Source organism: Schistocerca piceifrons, chromosome 11, assembly GCF_021461385.2.
Source record: "Schistocerca piceifrons isolate TAMUIC-IGC-003096 chromosome 11, iqSchPice1.1, whole genome shotgun sequence".
Lineage (NCBI taxonomy): Eukaryota > Metazoa > Arthropoda > Insecta > Orthoptera > Acrididae > Schistocerca > Schistocerca piceifrons.
In genome coordinates, this window is record NC_060148.1 from 910812 (window position 1) to 933922 (window position 23111).

General features: G+C 42.4%; 1 protein-coding gene across 3 annotated transcripts in view; it reads left to right on the plus strand.

Annotated features, from left to right (window-relative positions):
• LOC124719947 overlaps nt 1-17670 on the plus strand; it is a 52073-nt gene extending 34403 nt beyond the window's left edge. The window contains exon 4 of one of the 3 annotated variants that reach the window (XM_047245148.1): nt 16811-17670. The gene's annotated coding sequence lies outside the window, so the exon portion shown is untranslated. The remainder of the gene's footprint in view (nt 1-16810) is intronic. The other 2 variants (XM_047245147.1, XM_047245149.1) reach the window with 2 other exon arrangements.
• The last annotated feature ends 5441 nt before the right edge of the window (nt 17671-23111 follow it).

A 23111-nucleotide genomic window follows, 5' to 3' on the forward strand; every position in this document is an offset into this window, starting at 1 on the left:
ATAGTCATTTACGTACATAAAGATTTAAGTATATCTAGTAGTTATCTGTGGGCAGTCATTATCAGGGACGATTTGCACCGCGTGTACCTCGTCGAGGATTTACACCTGTGTCACATCTGCATATCTAACTTTCAGAGAATTGTGTATAACGCTCAAACAATAGAAAATCCGGGACGGATTGTAACATTATTGTCACATATAAGAAGGTGTAATTAGACGAATGGCAAACACTGACTTCACTCGACGAAGGTCTATTCGGCGAGAGTGTGAAGCGATCTGCCTGTGGCCAGAACACGTACGGTAAATATACAGTTACAGATCATTCTGGTGCAACGATTCTCGACATTTGTGGATACTTCTAGAATGTACTCGAACCGAATATAGAAATTAAAATTTTACAGTTCGGGCGAGTTTCGCTCTCTCGACCCTCCGCGCGACAGTCTAGTACCGTTACCACTACACTGCAGTGACCGTTCTACTCGACTTCTCCTGCGACAATATTACGAAAAGGAAAGTCGCCACTCACCGTATAGTGGAGATGCCGAGTCGCAGATAGGCACAAATAAAGCTTTCGGCCCGTAAGGCCTTCACGAAAAATACACACACACGAGCACACACATGAGCACACAGACACAGACACGGACACGGGTGCAACTCTCACACACACACACGACTGCAGCCCGAGACAACTGTAGGCACACTGCGAGCAGCAGCACCGGTGCACGGTGGGGGTGAGGAGGAGGGGGTGGTGGGGGACAGTGCAGTGCTGCTGGGACGAGGTGGAGAGGGTAGGGCAGCTGTGTGCAGTGGGGACTGGAAAAGGAGAGAAGTGAAGGCTGGAGTGAGGGCTGTGTAGTGTTGCAATGGGAACAGGGAGGCAGAATGGGTGAGGACAATGAATAACAAAGGTTAGTCACAGGAACACAACATATATTATAGGTAAAGTTCCCACCTACGCAATTCGGAAAACCTGGTGTAGATGGGGAGGATCCGTACGGCACGGGCTGCGAAACAGTCGTCTCGGCAACAGGGCGCTCCGCCAGTTTCTCGGCCGTAGTCTGTCTGCGGCCATTCGTGTGGACGAGGAGCTCGTCAGTTGTCGTGCCCACGTAGAGTGTGTCAGCTTAGCTCGTAGATCTGGTTTGACAGGTAGCCCTGCCTCTGACGGGGTAGACAGTGTTTGTGATCGGACTGGAGTAAGTGGTGGTGGTGGTGGGTGGTGGTGGTGGTGGTGGTGGGAGGACGTATGGGAGAGGCCTCGCATCTGGGTCTGTTACAGGGGTACGAGCCACGAGGTAAGGGATTGGGAGCAGGGGTCGTTTAGGGACGGACGAGTACATTATGTAGGTTTGGTGGACGGCAGGATACCACTGTAGGAGGGGTGGGAAAGATAGTGAACGGGACATTCCTCGTTGCAGGGCACACAAATCGTATACACAATGAGTCGTAATGATGTGGCACGCGTCTGCTGTCAGATGCACTATTTATTACAGTTACTTATTTAGCTTCATTTTCCACAAATTATATGCACAATCGTAATGGTGCGGCAAACATTGCAGATTAATTTGTAAATGTGGCTATGTACTGAACATTTTATTGTTTTTTTCCCCTTTCTTTCTTCCTTCTTCTTCTTCATCCAAATATACAGATATGATTTAGTAATTTCATCTCACCACCTTTTACATTACAATAATAGAAATTCTTCTATGGAATAGGAGTTGTCAAGCAGAAACTTTTTCGGACATTTTATATCACGGGGCAGGTAATAATAGCTGCAGATTGTGCATCCTTTCTTGTGCTGCTAACAACAACATTAACATTGAGTAGTGAATGTCATTTTTCCATTCGGTAATATGGTTATGTATGTCACAGTCCCTTTTGAGCTTTAGTGGATTACTTACAACAAACTTCACAAGGGAACGAATATACTGTGACGCAGTAGTCGGAAAGCGCAACTTCTTAAACAGATGTCTACGAGATAGTTGTGAGTGAGCGTCACGTATTATCCTTACGGCACATTTTTGAGCGATGAAGATTTTCTTTCTTAAAGGTGGATTACCCCAGAACACTGTTCCATATGACATTATCAAATGAAAATATGAAAAAAAGTCAGCCTACTGATTTGCTTCTTCCCGAGACTTGCAGTGATTCTAAGTGCAGATGTTGCAGTTGTTTTAGATGATCCAAAATGTGTTTTTTCCAGTTCAAATTCTCATCAGTATGGATACCTAAGAATTTTTGAGTTTCCACCCTATTTATTATTTCTTCACTATGTGCTGCACTTACCTCCAGACCTGCAGAACTAAATATGTTGTGTCTTTTTTAAATTGAGTGTGAGACCATTTTCAGAAAGCCAGTTTGTGATACTTTTAAGAACACTGTTTACAATTTCTTCTCATTACTGTGTGAATGCTTGGATCGATTACAATACTGGTGTGATCTGCAAAAAGAACTGATTCTGCTTGTGGTATATTAGGCAGGTGATCATTTATATATATGAGGAACAGTAGCGGATGTATGAAGAACAGTAGCGGACCTAAGACTAAACCTTTTCAGTTATTTAATTTTGACATTTAAGAAATTTCCAAGTCGCGGAGCTGCAACTGATAATAAATACTAAAGTCAGACATTCCGCAGGCAGTAAGCAGACGTGTTTCGTAGAACTCTGACGATCTGAATTGGTAACTGACAAAAATTACTCGTCTGGTGTGAAAACACAGCGGTTGTTAACATAACTAAAATAAGGAAAGCATGTGAGCTTATACATCTCGTCAACATTTGTCACGTACACTGTCTGTATAAAGGATCAAATACAGTGCCTCGTTATGAGAATGTTTCAAGAAACTGACAGATTAATAAAGCACTCTTAACCAAAACCATCTGGATACAACCATCTTTTGTAGCGTTAACAAATATACTCCTAAGTGTGATGCGTAAAGTAACGGGAAAAAACTGAGAAATGCAACACTTTATTAAATGTGGAAAGGAGACAGAGATCTATAAATTAGCATATTAATTACAACACTGTCTATTCGTGAAGACAGATACTCCTAAGAGTATATCTGCTTACGATACCAAGATGCGTGCACGAGCCTTTAATATAGTCCTCGGATTGGCTGTAAGTTACTGATTTTACGAACGTTGCAACTGCTGCATTTTGGACACGTGGGTAGTTTTTGTCCACAATCAGTCCAGATTATTTCTTGAAAGTACTGTGAAACACGTACTTATTGCCTGTGGAATGACCAATTTTGTATTTATTATTGCTTGCAGTTTAGACACTTGAAAATTACTTAAATGCTGAAAATGAAAGTGCACATATTGTAACAAATTGTACAGTCTGTGGCAAAATGTTGTCGCTCAAAAAATTTGACGAGACTGTGAACTGAGACAAATAACATTTTGTCAGGCATAAGACAATCTGTACAAGAAAAGCATTCGACATAAGAGAAGCAGCTCTTTTTCATTGCGATGGCATAATTATTTCAGAAAGAGCTGAAATTGTTGTTCTTTAATACATAAGTCAGTGCCTATGATTAAATTTATAGTCCCCACTGATTTTAAATAAAACCCAAAGAAATATTCTTCACAACACGAGTAAAATTACTCTGGTCTTTATTTTTATTAAATAAGATGTAGTGCCAATGTTAATGTGAAAAAAGGTATAATTGAGGCAGAAGCCTATAAACTTATAGTTGGATTAGATTAGATTAGATTGTGGAACGTGTCAGGTTAATAAAAGGTGTCTATACAAGATATTACATTAGACAAAATATTACATCACACTACTCTTCTTCTTCTTTTTTGGAGGTTGGGGAATTACCCACTTACTATATCCAAAAATTCATCTCATGAGTAGAAGGAATTGCCATTAAGAAATTCTTTTAATTTCCTTTTAAATGCTATATGGCTGTCTGTCAGACTTTTGATGCTATTAGGTAAGTGACCAAACATTTTTGTGGCAGCATAATTTACCCCCTTCTGAGCCAAAGTTAGATTTAACTTCGAGTAGTGAAGATCATCCTTTCTCCTAGTGTTGTAGCCATATACACTGCTATTACTTTTGAATTCGTTCGGATTGTTAACAACAAATTTCATAAGTGAATATATATATTGTGAGGCTACAGTGAAGATTTCTAGCTCTTTAAATAAGTGTCTGCAGGATGATCTTGGATGATCTCCAGCAATTATTCTGATTACACGATTTTGTGCAATGAACACTCTTTTACTCAGTGATGAGTTACCCCAGAATATGATGCCATACGATAGCAGAGAATGAAAATAGGCGTGGTAAGCTAATTTACTCAGATGTATATCGCCAAAATTTGCAATGACCCTAATAGCATAAGTAGCTGAACTCAAACGTTTCAGCAAATCCTCAGTGTGTTTTTTCCAGTTCAACCCCTCATCATTGCATACACCCAGAAATTTTGAATATTCTACCTTAGCTACCGATTTCTGATCGGCGTCTATATTTACTCGGCGTCTATATTTACTAATGGTGTCATTCCATTTACTGTGTGGAACTGAATATACTGTGTTTTGTCAAAGTTTGATGAGAGCCCATTTGCAGAGAACCACTTAATGATTTTCTGAAAAACATCGTTTACAATTTCACCAGTTAATTCTTGTCTGTCGGGTGTGATAGCTGTACTTGTATCATCAGAAAAAAGTACCAGCTTTGCATCTTCGTGAGTATAGAGTGGCAAGTCATTAATATATATTAAGAACAGCAGAGGACCCAAGACTGAACCTTGCGGCACCCCATTCTTCATTGTTCCGCAGTTTGAGAAATCACCAGTTTTTTGCATGTTATGTGAACTGTTTATTTCAACTTTCTGCGCTCTTCCAGTTGGGTATTATTTAAACCATTTGAGCACTGTACCATTCATACCACAGTACTTGAGCTTATCGAGAAGTATTCCATGATTTACACAATCAAAAGCCTTTGATAGATCACAAAAAATCCCAACAGGTGACTTCCGGTTACTCAGAGCATTTAATATTTCATTAGTGAAAGTATATATAGCATTTTCCGTTGAAAATACTTTCTGGAAACCAAACTGACATTTTGTTAAAACTTTATTTTTACAGAGGTGTGAAGCTACTCTACAATACATTACTTTTTCAAGAATTTTGGATAAGGCAGGCAGAAGAGAGGTTGGGCAGTAGTTGTTGACATCAGACGTATCCCCTTTTTTATGCAGTGGTTTAACAGTGGCATACTTTAGTCTATCTGGGAAGATACCCTGCTTCAGAGAGCTATTACATATGTGGCTAAGAATCCCACTTACTTCTTGGAAACAAGCTTTTATTATCCTGCTGGAAATGCCATCAATTCCATGTGAGCTTTTATTCTTGAGAGAGTTTATTATCTTCCTAATTTCAGAATGAGAGGTGGGTGGAATTTCAAATGTATCAAATTGTGTGGGTAAGGCCTCTTCCATTAACTGCCTTCCTTCTTCAAATGAACATTTAGATCCTGTTTTCTCTACAACATTTAAAAAATGATTATTCAAAATGTTTTCAACTTCTGGCTTGTTGTTTGTCGAGTTTCCATTCGCTTTGATGGTGATGCCGTCATACTGTACTCTTGGTTGCTGTCTCCCTTGTAATAACATCCCAAATTGTTTTGATTTTGTTATCAGAGGTATTAATCTCAGACATGATGCACATGCTTCTGGACTTTTTAATAACCTTTCTTAATATAGCACAGTAGTTTTTATAATATTTGGCTGTTTCTGGGTCATTACTCTTTCTTGTTGTTAGATACAGTTCCCTTTTGTGGTTACAAGATATTTTTATTCCTTTAGTAAGCCAAGATTTTTTGCATGGTTTCTTATAATTAAATTTAACTACTTTCTTGGGGAAACAGTTTTCAAATTCTCTTACAAGTGTACCATGAAATAAGTTATATTTTAAATTAGCATTGGGTTCCTTGTACACCAATGCAATGGATGGGGAAGAGAAAGGAAAAATTAGGTTTGTGCAAAAGTTCGTTGCATTTTTCCATAAGTTTAGTAAACAAAAGAGATACACATAACAGAGAGTTAAGTCATCAATAATATATTCTCTTTCACTATCTGCAAATTAGCAAATTACCAATGCTTTTCGACTTCCCGATTAGAAATCTTGTGGTTTTGAGAAGAATGTGATGTTCGGAGCACATTTTGAACCAGAAAAAAAGTTCCTTGAAGGTCATTTGATGGAAAACGGAAAAGGTGGAAATCTGAGAGTGCAAGATCAGGTGAACAAGGTGGGTGCAGAGCGACTTCCTAGCCCGACTCCTATGTAATGTTTTTTGTCAGCCTAGCAGAATGTGGTTGGGCATTATTGTGGAGTAGAACCACCTGTCACAGTTTCTCGGTCTCTGTTCCCAGACTGCGTCTGCAAGGCAGCTCATTTGTTGTCAGTAAATGTCGACGGTGAATGTTGCACCTCAGTGAAGCAGTTCGTAGTACACCACACGGTTGCTGTTGCACCAGATGCATAACATTATGTCTTGTGGAGAGATGCAGGTCTTTGTTCGGAGAGTTGCTGCTTTGTTTCCTCTCTTTTTGTTATGTTAGTGTAAAGACACCATTTCTTGTCACCTGTAATGACACCAGATTGGAATGGTCAGTATTGTTCACGAGCCAGTTAATAATGAGTGAGCAGAGATGCACATATGGCCACCCATTAATTTGTGTGATTTTGGCTTAGAGCGTGCGGTACCTGTACACTTTATTTTTGAACCTTCCCCAAAGTGTGCCGATTTCACATAATGGTGAAATGATCACAGTTGTCAAGTACACTTAAGTGAATCATTGTGAACTAATGCATTTAAACAATCATCACGAAACCTAGATATAGGTAGTCACTAATGTCAAAACGATCCTCCTCGAAATGAGAAAGGCATTTTCTTGCCGTGCTCTGTCCGATGGCGTACGTGACGTGAATAGTTTCTGGCTGCCTCTTCTGCTGTCATTCGTCTATTGATCTCAAACAGAAAAATATGTCGAAAATATTCTGATTTCTCCTCTTGGCACTCCATGTTATAACTCTGACAGCTCCATTAACTTTCTCCAAATGATGAAATGACAGTATGTAAATTTAGAAAGCAACAGTGAATTACAAATAAAAATTGAAAGTCTATAAATGAACCCATAGCAACTAGAGTACCTATGTACAAAACAAAAATGCTATGAACTTATGCACCAATCTAATAGTTAGAGAATATGGACAGTGATTAGCTACGAACTGCAGACTACAACTGATCAAATTGCAGAATCCCATAAATCAGGGATCTGGGCTTTATGCCAACCGGAGGTTGCCGGATGTTTTAGGCGGAGCATTACGGAATATGTAACTAAAACAGATGAAAAAAATACCACAAATGGGGGACGGGCATTTTCGAGAGATGAAATAGCAAAGCAAGCAAATGGACAAAGCTCGGTAGAAATCTTTGGATAATACACAATATATTAAATTTAATTGAGGAAAGGAGAAAAAGTATAAAATGCAGAAGATGTAGCAGGCAAAAAGTAATCTGGCTGTCTAAAGAATAAAAATGACAGATAATGTAAAATGGTGAAGAAGGTACTGTTAGAGGAAAAATGCAAAGCACATACTTGAATAGGGGAAAGTTAGATGCCACTTATGGGAGAACTTGAAGAATCCTTTGGGGAAGAGAGAGTAGTTGTACAAATGTCAGGGACTCGGTTGGCGAGCCAGTGCTAAGTGGGAAGTCTGAAAGGTGGAAGAAATATGTAGAAGGGCTTTGTAAAGGAAAGAAGCTGGAGACCGTATGATGGGAAGGGAAGAAGAATGGACAAAGATGTGATGGAATAGATAATAATGTGAGAATAATTTGACAGAGCACTGAAAGTCGTAAGTTGAAACGACCCCTGGAGTAGAGGACACTGCCTCAGAATTATAGAGAACCCAGAGAGAGAGAGAGACTCCTAGACTGTGACTAAGCCACTTTTGTGCAATATCCTTTCTTCCGGGAGTGCTAGTCCGGCAAGGATTGACGAGAAGTTCTGTGAAGTTAACTTCGTACAACTCGACTAAGTTGCAGGTGGATTACAGTCAGTGAAATGAGCGACTGTTCCTCAGAAGAGCTAGTGTTCTATAATACACCACACGGTTGCTGTTGCACCGGATGTACAACATTATGTTTTGTGGAGACGTGCAGGTCTTTGTTCGGGGAGTTGCTGCTTTGTTTGGGCTCGACCGTTCCTCTCTTTTTATTATATTAGTGTAAAGACACCATTTCTTGTCACCTGCAATGACAGATTGATCCACGAGCTCAGTTGGGGACGAGCTAAATCTGGCACACCAAATTGCGGTTTGAGGTCAGAGCTCAAAAAACTGTTGTGGATAACTTTTCAGATTCCACGAACCTACGCAGAAATTTTACAAGTACGTAAACATCACACTGATACCCAGGATCCGAGACCACAAGCCTTCGTAGAAATTTTACACGTCTTTGATGCCGTTCTGCCAGTAGTGCCCACAAACGCGACTGTCGACAACTTCTCAGAGTTCTTGATCTCCTGTAGAAAGTCTACGAAATGGAGACCTATCACCCGACGAGGGATTCGTGACCGACGCTCCGCTTGTCGGCACGCGCCACTAGGTAACACCGCCACTCCGTAGGTGTACTGAGCCCAGAAGACAGGTTGTGTGACCCTGGTGCTATCAGTGATACTTTTTACCTTAGCTACTTTCTCGCGCAGTTGTCTTTCCAGAATTTTCTCAATGTGGTAGGCCTGCTGTGCAAAGCCACCAACTTTTACCACGTGAATTCTCCTCAATCTGCAAAGTATTGAATGCTGGAAGAGAGCTTTGTATATTCGAGCTATTAAATGACGTAGCTGTTTTGTAAATAGCTGTTATATAATTTATTGCTTGTATGTAACGACTAGTGAACCCAACGCAGTTTTGCAATTGCCAAAATTTACTAGAACTGGATATACATTCTCTCTCTCTCTCTCTCTCTCTCTCTCTCTCTCTCTTTCTCTCTCTCTCTCTCCTTTCCATCTCCTCTCCCCATACGCTGACCTCAAGTCTGTTTTATCGTTATTGCCAACGAAAACTTTAATGAGAATTGAAGTTGCTGAAAATAATGGGTAAATCAGTTACTGTTATTGCTATATGGGGTACGAGAGACTTCTCCAGCCACTCGATCTTCAGTGAAAATATTTAGCATAGTTTTAATCAGCAAATGGGTGGGATTACAAAGTTTTGCACAGTACAGATTCCGTAGTAGTATTCTAATCGTAAGGTGATAAGCTGTACGTACAGCTTTCGTGTTTTCTGTTGAAACCGATGCATTGAAGAAAACAAAAAAGCACATAGTTGTGTATACTATTTGTGTCTAAAATTACATATAAGTAGTATGAATAGTTTTTCGGCCACCAGCAAAATTGAGGAATTCATTGTGCTCGGTCAAAGACGACCTCGGCCTTAGGAAATGTGGCGTGTATAAAATCCCGTGCCAATGTGGAAAATCTTATATCGGACAGACGTTCCAAACCGTGCAAAAACGTTGCATCAAACACCGTCGTCATACGGGCCTGGGGCAACCTGTTAAATCGGCAATAGCGGAGCATTGCCTGGACACGTGACATCGTACGCTTTACGAAAACACAGAAATTTTATCCCCGGCGTCATCTTTCTGGGACTGTTGTTAAGTGGGTCGTACACACCTGTATGGCAGACAATCTTATCGACAGGGATGCAGGTTTTCAACTGAGCCCTCCCTAGAATTGAGCACTGGCTGCCATTAAATCAAAACGGGCAAAACGAGAACTGCCGATTCGTCGAGTGAAGCGACGCACACGTGAGATTTCGTTCAGACTTTAACCCCGGGAGTGTCCAGCAGCACAACCGTTGCCCGTAGTGCACGTGCGGATGGCCTTTCTGCGGCTCCCAGCAGGAGTACCACGAGCGCACTTTCCTCCGACTACGAGCATCTTCTCGTGCACGCTTATTGCCTGCTCCCGGCACAGTAAATTCTGCCACCGCTGCCGCACGATCGTCATCGGTCGCGCCTTGCGGCAGTGACAGCACCGGTTACCACCACCCGATGATGTCAGGCAGTTGCATCGATGAAATATTGTGCAAATTACACGGTACTAGCCTGCGGCAAACCCGAGAAGCGTATTTGCGATAGATCCAATGGGAAAGTGTGAAAAGCCACGGTATGAATATATGTGGGACAAAGAGTGTATATAATTGTTCAAATGCACTGGTATTGTAGTTGACTGTGACAAGGAAAATGGTACTGCACATTTTCACAGCACAGCATTTTGTTTCTCACAGTAGATTTTAACAGAAGACATGTACGTAGCTATTTAAAAAAGTATGGAGTGCTCATCCATCTGAATGTATGTTAGAGTATTAATATGTAACATATGTCTGTGTGAATGCATAGTAGAGTACTGTTTAATAATTTGAAGCAAATCAGTCCGGGTCTTTTTGAGAATTTTTCTGGAAACATTTCCCCCATTTATATGTACTTCACATATCTTTAAAAAAATCGTAGTCATTGTCAGTTCATAGGTTTATCGGGTATCTTGTAAAATTTAGAAGTAAATCGGTCTAGAACTTTCAAGATTTCTGCTAACAATATTTTCTCTTCACGTATTATTATACACATATTTATATACGGCATGTATTTAAAAAATATGTAACCTGTGTCCGTCTCAACATTTATTAGAGTGTCGTATGAAAATTTGAAGTAAATTGCTTAAGAACTTTTTAAGATTTTTGTTACTAATGTTAAACATCGACTTCTCATTGTGTAGTAGTATAGATTTTAAATAGTATTTGTATAACACATATGTCAAAAAGCACTGCAGCTTATGTCTGTCCCAATATTTGTAAGAGTTCCGTGCAAAAATTTGAAATAAATCGGCCAAGAACTTGTTGCTTGAAAAAAAAACACACACACACACACACACACACACACACACAACAAAATCGGTGTTAAGCAAAGATGTGTGTGCCACCCCTGTATGGAGTTGATCTGTGGTTACAGAACCTACAAAACTACACGTATTCTGTTCGATCGAAAGTGTCTAGACACCCATCAGTGTATATTAATACGGGCTGTGGCACCCCTCCACCTTTACGGAGGAACGGCACGACACTTCACGTTCCTTGAGGTCCGCCTCCGTAGCCGCGCGCCCGCCCGACTGTCGTGCGGAGGTCCCGGTCGCAATCTCGGCAGTGCGGCAGGTACGTCCCGCACTCGGCCACACGTGTCCACCCGAGGGGCCTCTCGACCGAGAGGTAGCCGTTCTGACCGGCGGAGGACGACGCGGCGATCGGTCAGGACCGAATGTGGAATTTTAAATTTTTATTCTTCCTCGAGAGCCAGAGTGAGAGGAGACGCCAGGTGCGGGAATCTGGAATGTAGTTGACGTCGTAACTCGTCCCGCAGCTGTTTCCGGGTTCGGTCAGGAAGTCTGGGCGAGTGAGCCCATTTTCGTAACATTATCGTCTGCAGATCGTCATTTCACAGCGCCGGTTTGACGGGGTGCACTGACACGCTGACAGACTCTGTCGTCACCTCTGAACTGTTAGTCTACTGTATACGGTACACAGTGTCGTGTAATGTGTTTGTATCCTCCTCCATTTTCTGTTTCCTTAAGCACAACAAGAGGATTGCACTCTTGCTACGAGAAACACCCCCGTACTGAAATACCGCGTCCTTTGTACTTCGATGTCAGTACTGGACACAGTGGCGGTCAGTTCTCGGGGCTATTTGTGAGACCCGAAACTTTCTGCAGCATTGCCAGAGAGCGCAGTGCGAGTGCGACTCTGCACCTTTCGTTTTCGGGTGTCCGACGTCTGGTGGCGTCGCCGTTTACGCCGTCTCCGATGTCGCAAAGTACCGACGGTACAAAAGAGTGCGGTTCGGGAGGAGTCGCTCGACTGTCGTGCCTGTCCTTTTTAACTATCTACGTGCCGTCACTGTGCAGGCCGGACTGCCTGTAGCACTTCAGAATTTGCGAGTTATTCCTTCACCCGCGGTAGATGACACGAGTGTGACTAGCATTAAGCAGAATAGTGATAGTTTATTGGAAATACAGTACAAAGATGAAGTTTATACAATCTCTCTGTCCTGTATTAACGTATACCTGAACTCGTTCCACATATGTCGAGGGTTTCCTCCTTCCCGGGATCTGCAGAACGCCGCGAACGGACGGACGAATGTTTGACTACAGTAAGTGGGGCGGAGTGGACGTGGGTAGCAGTAGTTGTGCAGAAATGGAGAGGTTTGCACGGGCTACACTAGCACCGTGTGTCGTCCCTTTTATATTTTGACTGGAATCTGGAAATTTAATGTCAGTTTTTCAATCCGGTATCTAAAGAAAACGACAGTGACCGTATCGGAATGTGTCGTACTGCAAGTGTGTAAAATCGGTGATTCAAATTTCCTGTGACGGGCTTCGAGGGACTGTAGAGTGGAATTGGTAAACAAAGTGTCCAGAAGCACCGTTTAGATGTAAAATCAGTTAGAGAATCTCCCGCCCGATCGTATGTGCGCGGCGCACCCGGCGGGGCCCGGTTCGCTTGCTGTAGGAGCGCACGCCACGGGCGGGTCGGGTTCTCTTCTGCATGATGAGGGACGTCCCCTTCGAAGTCTGGGCCGGCCCAGTTTCGAATGTACCGATTTCTGTAGTTGTGGGACAGAGGTGTTACGTGACATCGCAATTAGATGTGAACTGACAGTGGTGCCCTCTTCTCAATTTTTGTGTTTACTGTGATGTGGGAGATATGAAAATTATCTGGCATTCAAACTTTCATAGCCAAACAGTACATTTTCAAACACGGGTTCAAACCTTCGAAGTCTGGGCCGGCCCAGTTTCGAATGTACCGATTTCTGTAGTTGTGGGACAGAGGTGTTACGTGACATCGCAATTAGATGTGAACTGACAGTGGTGCCCTCTTCTCAATTTTTGTGTTTACTGTGATGTGGGAGATATGAAAATTATCTGGCATTCAAACTTTCATAGCCAAACAGTACATTTTCAAACACGGGTTCATATCAAAACTTCATTTACTAAATTCCCTGAGAAACCTGCAATATGAATTTTGAATAAAATCACACTTTGTGTGTGTGTGTGTGTGTGTGTGTGTGTGTGTGTGTGTGTGTGTGTGTATATAAAACAAAGATGATGCGACTTACCAAATGAAAGTGCTGGCAGGTCGACAGACACACAAACGAACACAAACATACACACAAAATTCAAACTTTTGCAACAAACTGTTGCCTCATCAGGAAAGAGGGAAGGAGAGGGAAAGACGAAAGGATGTGGGTTTTAAGGGAGAGGGTAAGGAGTCATTCCAATCCCGGGAGCGGAAAGACTTATCTTAGGGGGAAAAAGGACGGGTATACACTCGCACACTCACACACATATCCATCCACACATATACAGACACAAGCAGACATCTCACAAGCAGACACATTTAAAGACAAAGAGTTTGGGCAGAGATGTCAGTCGAGGCAGAAGTGCAGAGGCAAGGATGTTGTTGAATGGCAGGTGAGGTATGAGTGGCGGCAACTTGAAATTAACGGAGATTGAGGCCTGGTGGATAACGGGAAGAGAGGATGTATTGAAGAGCAAGTTCCCATCTCCGGAGTTCGGATAGGTTGGTGTTAGTGGGAAGTATCCAGATAACCCGGACGGTGTAACACTGTGCCGAGATGTGCTGGCCGTGCACCAAGGCACGTTTAGCCACAGGGTGATCCTCATTACCGACAAACACTGTCTGCCTGTGTCCGTTCATGCGAATGGACAGTTTGTTGCTGGTCATTCCCACATAGAAAGCTTCACAGTGTAGGCAGGTCAGTTGGTAAATCACGTGGGTGCTTTCACACGTGGCTCTGCCTTTGATCGTGAACACCTTCCGGGTTACAGGACTGGAGTAGGTGGTGGTGGGAGGGTGCACGGGACAGGTTTTACACTGGGGGCAGTTAAAGGATAGGAGCCAGAGGGTAGGGAAGGTGGTTTGGGGGTTTCATAGTGATGAACTAACAGGTTACGAAGGTTAGGTGGACGGCGGAAAGACACTCTTGGTGGAGTGGGGAGGATTTCCTGAAGGATGGATCTCATTTCAGGGCAGGATTTGAGGAAGTCGTATCCCTGCTGGAGAGCCACATTCAGAATCTGATCCAGTCCCGGAAAGTATCCTGTCACAAGTGAGGCACTTTTGTGGTTCTTCTGTGGGAGGTTCTGGGTTTGAGGAGATGAGGAAGTGGCTCTGGTTATTTGCTTCTGTACCAGGTCGGGAGGGTAGTTGCGTGATGCGGAAGCTGTTGTCAGGTTGTTGGTGTAATGGTTCAGGGATTCCGGACTGGAGCAGATTCGTTTGCCACGAAGACCTAGGCTGTAGGGAAGGGACCGTTTGATGTGGAATGGGTGGCAGCTGTTGTAATGGAGGTACTGTTGCTTGCTGGTGGGTTTGATGTGGACGGACATGTGAAGCTGGCCATTGGACAGCTGGATGTCAACGTCAAGGAAAGTGGCATGGGATTTGGCGTAGGACCAGTGAATCTGATGGAACCAAAGGAGTTGAGGTTGGAGAGGAAATTCTGGAGTTCTTCTTCACTGTGAGTCCAGATCATGAAGATGTCATCAATAAATCTGTACCAAACTTTGGGTTGGCAGGCCTGGGTAACCAAGAAGGCTTTCTCTAAGTGACCCATGAATAGGTTGGCGTACGAAGGGGCCATCCTGGTACCCGTGGCTGTTCCCTTTAATTGTTGGTATGTCTGGTCTTCAAAAGTGAAGTTGTGGGTCAGGATGAAGCTGGCTAAGGTAATGAGGAAAGAGGTTTTAGGTAGGGTGGCAGGTGATCGGCGTGAAAGGAAGTGCTCCATCGCAGCGAGGCCCTGGACGTGCGGGATATTTGTGTATAAGGAAGTGGCATCAATGGTTACAAGGATGGTTTCTGGGGGTAACGGATTGGGTAAGGATTCCAAGTGTTCGAGAAAGTGGTTGGTGTCTTTGATGAAGGATGGGAGACTGCACGTAATGGGTTGAAGGTGTTGATCTACGTAGGCAGAGATACGTTCTGTGGGGGCTTGGTAACCAGCTACAATGGGGCGGCCGGGATGATTGGGTTTGTGGATTTTAGGAAGAAGGTAGGGGTGCGGGGTGTCGGTGGGGTCAGGAGGTTGATGGAGTCAGGTGAAAGGTTTTGTAGGGGGCGTAAGGTTCTGAGGATTCCTTGAAGCTCCGCCTGGACATCAGGAATGGGATTACCTTGGCAAACTTTGTATGTGGTGTTGCCGCCACTCATACCTCACCTGTCATTCAACAACATCTTTGCCTCTGCACTTCTGCCTCGACTGACATCTCTGCCCAAACTCTTTGTCTTTAAATATGTCTGCTTGTGTCTGTATATGTGTGGATGGCTATGTGTGTGTGTGCGAGTGTATACCTGTCCTTTTTTCCCCCTAAGGTAAGTCTTTCCACTCCCGGGATTGGAATGACTCCTTGCCCTCTCCCTTAAAACCCACATCCTTTCGTCTTTCCCTCTCCTTCCCTCTTTCCTGATGAGGCAACAGTTTGTTGCGAAAGCTTGAATTTTGTGTGTATGTTTGTGTTCGTTTGTGTGTCTGTTGACCTGCCACCACTTTCATTTGGTAAGTCACATCATCTTTGTTTTTTTTATATATATATATATATATATATATATATATATATATATATATATATATATATATATATATATATATATATATATATATATAATGGAAGGAAACATTCCACGTGGGAAAAATTATATATAAAAACAAAGATGAGGTGACTTACCGAACAAAAGCGTTGGCAGGTCGATACACACACAAACAAACACAAACATACACACAAAATTCAAGCTTTCGCAACAAACTGTTGCCTCATCAGGAAAGAGGGAAGGAGAGGGGAAGACGAAAGGAAGTGGGTTTTAAGGGAGAGAGTAAGGAGTCATTCCAATCCCGGGAGCGGAAAGACTTACCTTAGGGGGAAAAAAGGACAGGTATACACTCGCACACACGCACATATCCATCCACACATACAGACACCTTTATGTGTGGATGGATATGTGCGTGTGTGCGAGTGTATACCTGTCCTTTTTTCCCCCTAAGGTAAGTCTTTCCGCTCCCGGGATTGGAATGACTCCTTACTCTCTCCCTTAAAACCCACTTCCTTTCGTCTTCCCCTCTCCTTCCCTCTTTCCTGATGAGGCAACAGTTTGTTGCGAAAGCTTGAATTTTGTGTGTATATATATATATATGTATATATATATATATATATATATATATATATATGGGAGATGTTCCTTAAACGAAAATGAGAAAGTCTAGTAAATTAGGACTCTAAAGAGCTCTTCGCTTTTTAGATTTTGCAAGGAGATAGTGTGGACCAAAACAAGAAAAAAGTCCAGTAAGCATGCACAGTAAAATGCATACAGTAAGAGGTATGAGTACTTCTTCAGTAGAAGAGATATGTTTCACAGTAGCAGAGATAAATGATGGCTCATAACTCTTTAAAGTAGGCCTATGCATTTTAGAGCCAATGTTTACTCGACTTTTTTACTTATTTTATGTTTAAGGAACCTGTTGGCATTTCTTCTGACACTATATTTGGGGCGGGGGGGGGGGGGGGGGGCACGTGGGCACATGCATTTGGATAAAAATATATAAATAATTGCAACACCCTGTGTGTGTTACATACTTAGTACAGTATGTTTGTGTTACTTTCTTCTTCTTCTTCTTCTTCTTCTTCTTCGTTTTTCCTTTGATTTATTTCTGTTTTGTTTTTTGCAGGTTCAGATTTATGTCACAATGCAGAAAACAGAAGATTTCTCACAGAATAACATTCTTGTACACTTGCACCAATGACAAAGCAGTTACAGCAGACGTAGAGAAATTTAAATACTTAGGGACATACATCAGCAAAAGTGGACTGGGTAATAGCGAAGTAAAACACAGAATACAACAAAGCAGAAAAGCAATTGGATGCATCAGTTCTTTTGTGGACCAAGAACATTTCTAACGACAATAAGAAAATGGTGGGTAGGCTAATGGTCAAATCTGACCCGTGCTATGGATGGGAACCACGAATTTTAAATGTTCACCTTTGCAGAAGACTAATAACTGTGGAAACCGATTGTTTGAGGAGGACCTTCAGAATATTGAGACTCGAGGAAAAAAGTAATGACGAGTCTAGAGCTCGAATGAGCGCAGATGAAACAGTGGTAGAACTGGAAGAAAATCATTAAAGTGGTATGCTTATTTACTGACCATGCCAGATCAATAGAGATCAAAGAAAATTTTTTTTGGGAAACCACGTGACAGATATAAATGTGGGAGACCGTAGCGTTCTCGGAAATGCCACATCGACTAAATAATGGAATGTTGAGGTGTACACGAAGAGCGAACCTCAGCAGAGAGGCGTGACAGAAGACAACAACAATACAGCATAATGTTTTATTTATGTATGTATTAATCAATATAATAATAATAATAATAATAATAATAACTGTAATAATGAATAAGAAAGCTCTCAGTTTCACAATATTTGTTTCAGTTACGGTATTCTAATGTCACAATTCATTGATTTCAGTGTTCATATATGGACTGTTTGTTATTACAGACAGTATTATCTTTTGACAGTCAGACGAGACCTGAATGACTGACACAAATGCCACAGTACATTTACAGGGCTTTTACATTTCTTTTGTTTCTGATTATTACAATGGAGCAGAATGAGGCTGTGCACAGTGTGGCTGCCCCCCCCCCCCCTCGTCCTCTCTCTCTCTCTCTCTCTCTCTCTCTCTCTCTCTCTTTCTTTCTTTCTTTCTCAGGTGTTGGCCGGCAGACTCCATTGTGGTTACCAGTGCTGCAGATTGAGGAAGATGATACGGCAATATCAGGATGTGCGGATTTGTTGACATTAAACTAGTGTAAATACATTGGTGTGTAAAATTGTAAATGCTTATCTGGCATCGTTCAGCTGGGAAGGCAGCAGTGTAGTGTTATCACAGGCCTTTGTCACTCTCTCTGCAGTGTAGCCACAACAGAAATAATCAAAATATTATTCGGGAAATGTCAGAGTGTTAACACTGAATGCTACCTGTAGTGGAGGAGAGTTCTTTAACAAAAGTCCTGTCTTTGCAGAACCCATGGTATCAGAAAGGGAAAGAATGAAGTTGGTGTGTTCTATCCAGCAATAATTTTCCTTTCCTCCCCTATCCCCCAACCTCTCACCCCAGTGTGACATCTACTTGTTCTCAGTCTTTGCTAATTAAAAAGGTGAAATATTGCTTTCTAATACTGGTACAATTGTAACACAGTGAAAATGTTTAGCAGCAGATAAATCTGACAAACTGTCAGTAAAATTCGACATGCTTCCAATTTAGCTCCCAAATAAATCGTCAACATATTGTCCCCTGTATTCTCTAACAAAGTTTCCACGTGGAATTCATATGTAAGAAAAATCACATATCCAGGTTAATGCCACAGAATAAGTACAAAGGCTGTCGCAAAACAGTGTATACACTCTTTGAAAATGAATACGCCTTTAATTGAAGCTGATATAAAAGATAATTTTTTAGTGTTACATAAATTAAGGTGAAACTTGAGGTGGTATATCCTCACAATGACTGATGCTTATCAGTGACAACAGAACAGAGTGATGTACCTTTTGTATTGTTTCTGGCAGTGTGTCGTCACAGGCTCCTCTCGTATTGCCTCGGACGGAATGTTGTCGCAGGCTTGCTCGGTACTTGCTGGAGGTAACTTTAACCTACCGAGTTAGACTGGGACGTCAGTGGATTCATTGCGGGAGATGCAGACAGACAGTCTTCCGAAGTACTTTTGAACACGTTTTCCAAAAAGTGTCTTGGGGAGCAGCCCACACACAATGGAAATATCTTAGATCTCGTAGCAACTAATAGGCCGGACTTCATCGACAGTGCCAGTATAGAAATGGGGACTAGCAATAACGGTGTCATTATAGCGACTGTAGTTACAAAAGTTAATAAATCAGTCGAGAAGGCTAGGAGAGTATTTCTGCTAAGAAGAGCAGATAAGCAGCTAGAATCTAACATAGACAATGAACTGTAATCATTTAGTTACAGAATGATGGATGGCATTATGGGCAAAGTTTAAACATATTGTAAATCATGATCTGTAGAACTAGGTGTGTAGTAAGTGGATTACAAATGGAAAAAAACTCACCAGGGTTTAATAACAAAATTTGGAAGGGAAGTGCTGAGGAAGCAAAGGCTGTTGCACTCTCGGTTCAAAGGAGAGAGCACAAATGGCAACAGGCAAAGATTAATAGAGATTCACGTGTCTGTAAAAAGATCTACGCACGAAGTGTTCGACGACTACCACCATTATACCTTAGCGAGAGATCTAGCCGAGAACGTGAGAAAATTCTGGTCCCGTGTAAAATCACTTAGTGGGTCTAAGGCTTCGATCCAGTTGCTCCTCGACCAGTCTGCTGCGCCAGTTGAAGATGGCAAAACTAAAGCCAAAATTTTAAATTCCGTGTTTAAGAAATCATTTGTGCAGGAGAATCGTACACATATACTGTCATTTAACCGTCACACAGACTCCCGTATTGGCAGTGTAGTAATAAACATTCCTGCCGTAGAGAAACAACTGAAAGAGTCGAAAGCAAGTAAGTCGCCAGATGTGGATGAAATCCCAGTTCTGTTTTACATAGAGTACACTACAGCATTGACCCGTTACTTAGCTTTCACTTATCACAAGTCTCTCGCCCAGCATAAACTCCTAAACGACTGGAAAAAAAGTGCAGGTGACTTTTATCTAAAAAGGATAAAAGAATGGACCCACAAAACATCAATTTGCTGCGGTATTCTAGAACATATTCAGAATTCAAGTATAATAAATTTCCTAGAGATTGAAAATCTTGTATCCACAAATCAGCTCAGTATTAGAAAGTACAGCTTGATAACTCAGGCTAGAAGTAAGATACAAATATGAAACTGGTGTCTAATTGTTTACAAACTATCAAAGTTTTTTTCACACAGCAGTAAACTTCCACATGAGCACCCTCAGTAGCATGTAGCACATCTAGGCGATATTCGATTTCCGTCCACACATTAGCCAACTTCACAGGAGGGATCGATTCGACGACTGTGGTTATCCGTTGCCGCAGGGTTTCGAGACCTGGTACACGTGTTCGGTACACCTCGTCCTTGACATAACCCCATAAAAAGAAGTCTAATGGGGTTATATCAGGAGAGCGTGGAGGCCAAACCGTTGGCCCATCACGACCAATCCATCACCCAGGAAAGGTCTTTTCGAGATATGAACGGACGTCCAAACCTCAATGAGGCGGTGCACCGTCTTGCTGAAACAAGACATCGGGGTGATACTGAAGCAGCTGAGGAACAGCATACAGTTGCAACATGTCCAGATACACTGCAGGTGTGACGGTAGCCTCAGCGAAGAAGAATGGCCCGATAATTCGATCGTGCAATAGCGCACACCGAAGATTCACCTTTGGACTGCCTCTGGTGCACTCCGTGACCTCGCCAGGGGGTTGTGAACCCCAAATGCCCACATTATGGCGATTCACTACTCTACTGACAAAATAGGTTGCTTCGTCGGAAAAGGCAGTTCGTCTGAGATAACCGTCATCGTCCTCAATACGTGATAGCATTTCGACCGCAAAGTCATATCGACGTCTACTGTCATTGAGCAACAAGGCCTGAACAATTTGCACTTTGTATGCACGAAACAATAAATGTCACGGAGAGAGCTTTTTGGCATCTGTAATTCACGCGAGGCCCTGCACACCGATTTCTTCGGACTTCGCAGAAAAGACTGCCTTACAGCTTCCACCCTGTCTGCTGAGGTTCTCGGTGGACCAGACCTCGGAAGGTCAGCAACCGATCCTGTGTTCTTAAACTTCTCATACCAGGCTTTAATGCTCTCGACATCAGGTGGATTCCTGCACTGTGGTTGGTGATCGTGTCTCATGGTACCACAGGACACTCTGTGCCTTCTCCTGATTGGTTAACATGGCTTCTTGGGCACTGCGAACCTAAAACAGAAAAAAAAAAACTTTGATAGTCGTAAACAATTCGACACAAGTTTCATATTGTATCTTACTTCTAGCCTGAGTTATCAATTTATGTAATCAGGGAAAGACTTTTCGGACACCCTGTATTGCTCGTGTGAAACTTGGCTTGCCCTTTCCTCACACGATATGCTGTGAACTATGAATATGGAACTTGCCTGTTGACTATCAAAGTTCCATATTTCTAGATTACCAAAAATTATTTGACACGGTACCCTACTGCAGACTGTCAAAGAAGGTACGGGCGTACGGAATATGTTGTTGAGATATGCGAGAGGCTGTAAGACTCCTTAAGTAATAGAACCCAGTATGTCGTCCTCAACAGAGTGTTCGTTACAGAGAAGGAACTGTCAGGAGTGTCCCATTGTAGTGCGATAGGAGCACTATTATTTACTATTTACGTAAATCGCACGGTGGACGGGGTGGGCAGCAATCTGTGGCTGTTTGCTTATGATGCTGTCATGGACAGAGAGGTGTCGAAGATGAGTGACTGTACGACGATACGAGATGACTTAGCAAAGTTTCTAGTTGGCGTGACGAACGGCAGCTCGCTCTAAATGTAGAAAAATGTAAGTTAATGCAGACGAGTAGGAAAAATCGACCCGTAATGTTTGGACACGGCATTAATACCGTAATGTTTGGACACGGCATTAATAGAGTCCCACTTTATACAGTCACGTCGTTTAAATATCTGGGCGTACTGTTGCAAAGCAATTTGAAATACAGCGAGCATTTGAGGATTGGGGTAGTGAAGGCAAACGGTCGACTCCGGTCCGTTGGGAAAATTTTGGGAAAATACGGTTCTCGTGTAAAGGAGACGGCACGTAGGACACTAGTTTGACCTATTCTCGCATACTGCTCGAGTGAATGGGAACCGTACCAGGTCAAATTGGAGGAAGACATCAAACCGATTCAGAGACAGGCAGTAGATTTGTTACAGGTAGGTTTGAACGACACGTAAGTGGACGAAGATGCTTCGGGAACTCTGATGGGAATCCCCAGAGGTAAGGCGATATTTATTTATTTATTTTTTTAGAAACACTATTGAGAACATTTAGAGAACCATCAGTTGAAGCTTATTGCTGAACAATTCTATTGCCCAGCAACATACATTTTGCATAAGGACCACGAAGATAAGACACAGGAAATTAGGGCTATACAGAGGCACATAGACAGTCGTTTTTCTCTCCGATCTGTAAGTGGAACAGGAAAGGAAACGACTAGTAGCGGTACCATACGCCACGCACCGTACAGTGGCTCGTGGAATATTTGTGTACGTGTAATATTTGCTCTCTTAAATTGTCCAGTGTCTGTGGCTCGTTATGGAACCGTAGAGATAGAAGTCTGAAAGGATTAAATTTCTGGATACTCTGCAGCATTTCCTCTTCATCCTGTCCATTTCAAAGGGAATGTGTGGCACAGAAATACTCTCGCCTCGAGTTGAAAATTAGGTGGCACCGTATCCTGTCAAAGATAATTATCTTCTTTGGTAGAAATGTCAGTTTAGATGTGGGGTTACCGCGATCGTCATTTCTAGGTGAGAGACGTCTGTACGGCCGAGTTAACCGTCTGACACCAGAGTGTTACTTGTGGTCGATTAACGCAGCTTTCTCCTGTTGCATACGGATTCTAGTTAGCCCAGTACACACACGATATGGCGATTAATTGTTCTGTTAAGTTTAAAGGTTGCTTCCTCTGACATAAGAATTAGATCTCGAAACAGTCATCTTCTTCACACACGCTCTGAATCGACACTTCGTGTTCCGAATGTCTTTTTCTTCTACTGCGTCCCTTCTATACATTGTGCGCTGTGCCACTAACTTTCAACCTGTCTCAGTTCCTTGTAATTGTTAACTGTGAAGGCGGTGGTGGTGCAAACTAAACTTCTGATGCTTTTAAATCTCACTTATGTTCTGTTTTCGAGTAACTTTTAGCGCCCGCTTTCGGTCTTTAGATGATAACACCTTTTTCATTTCAAAGCCTGTAACAAATGGAAGCCTTCCTAAGTTT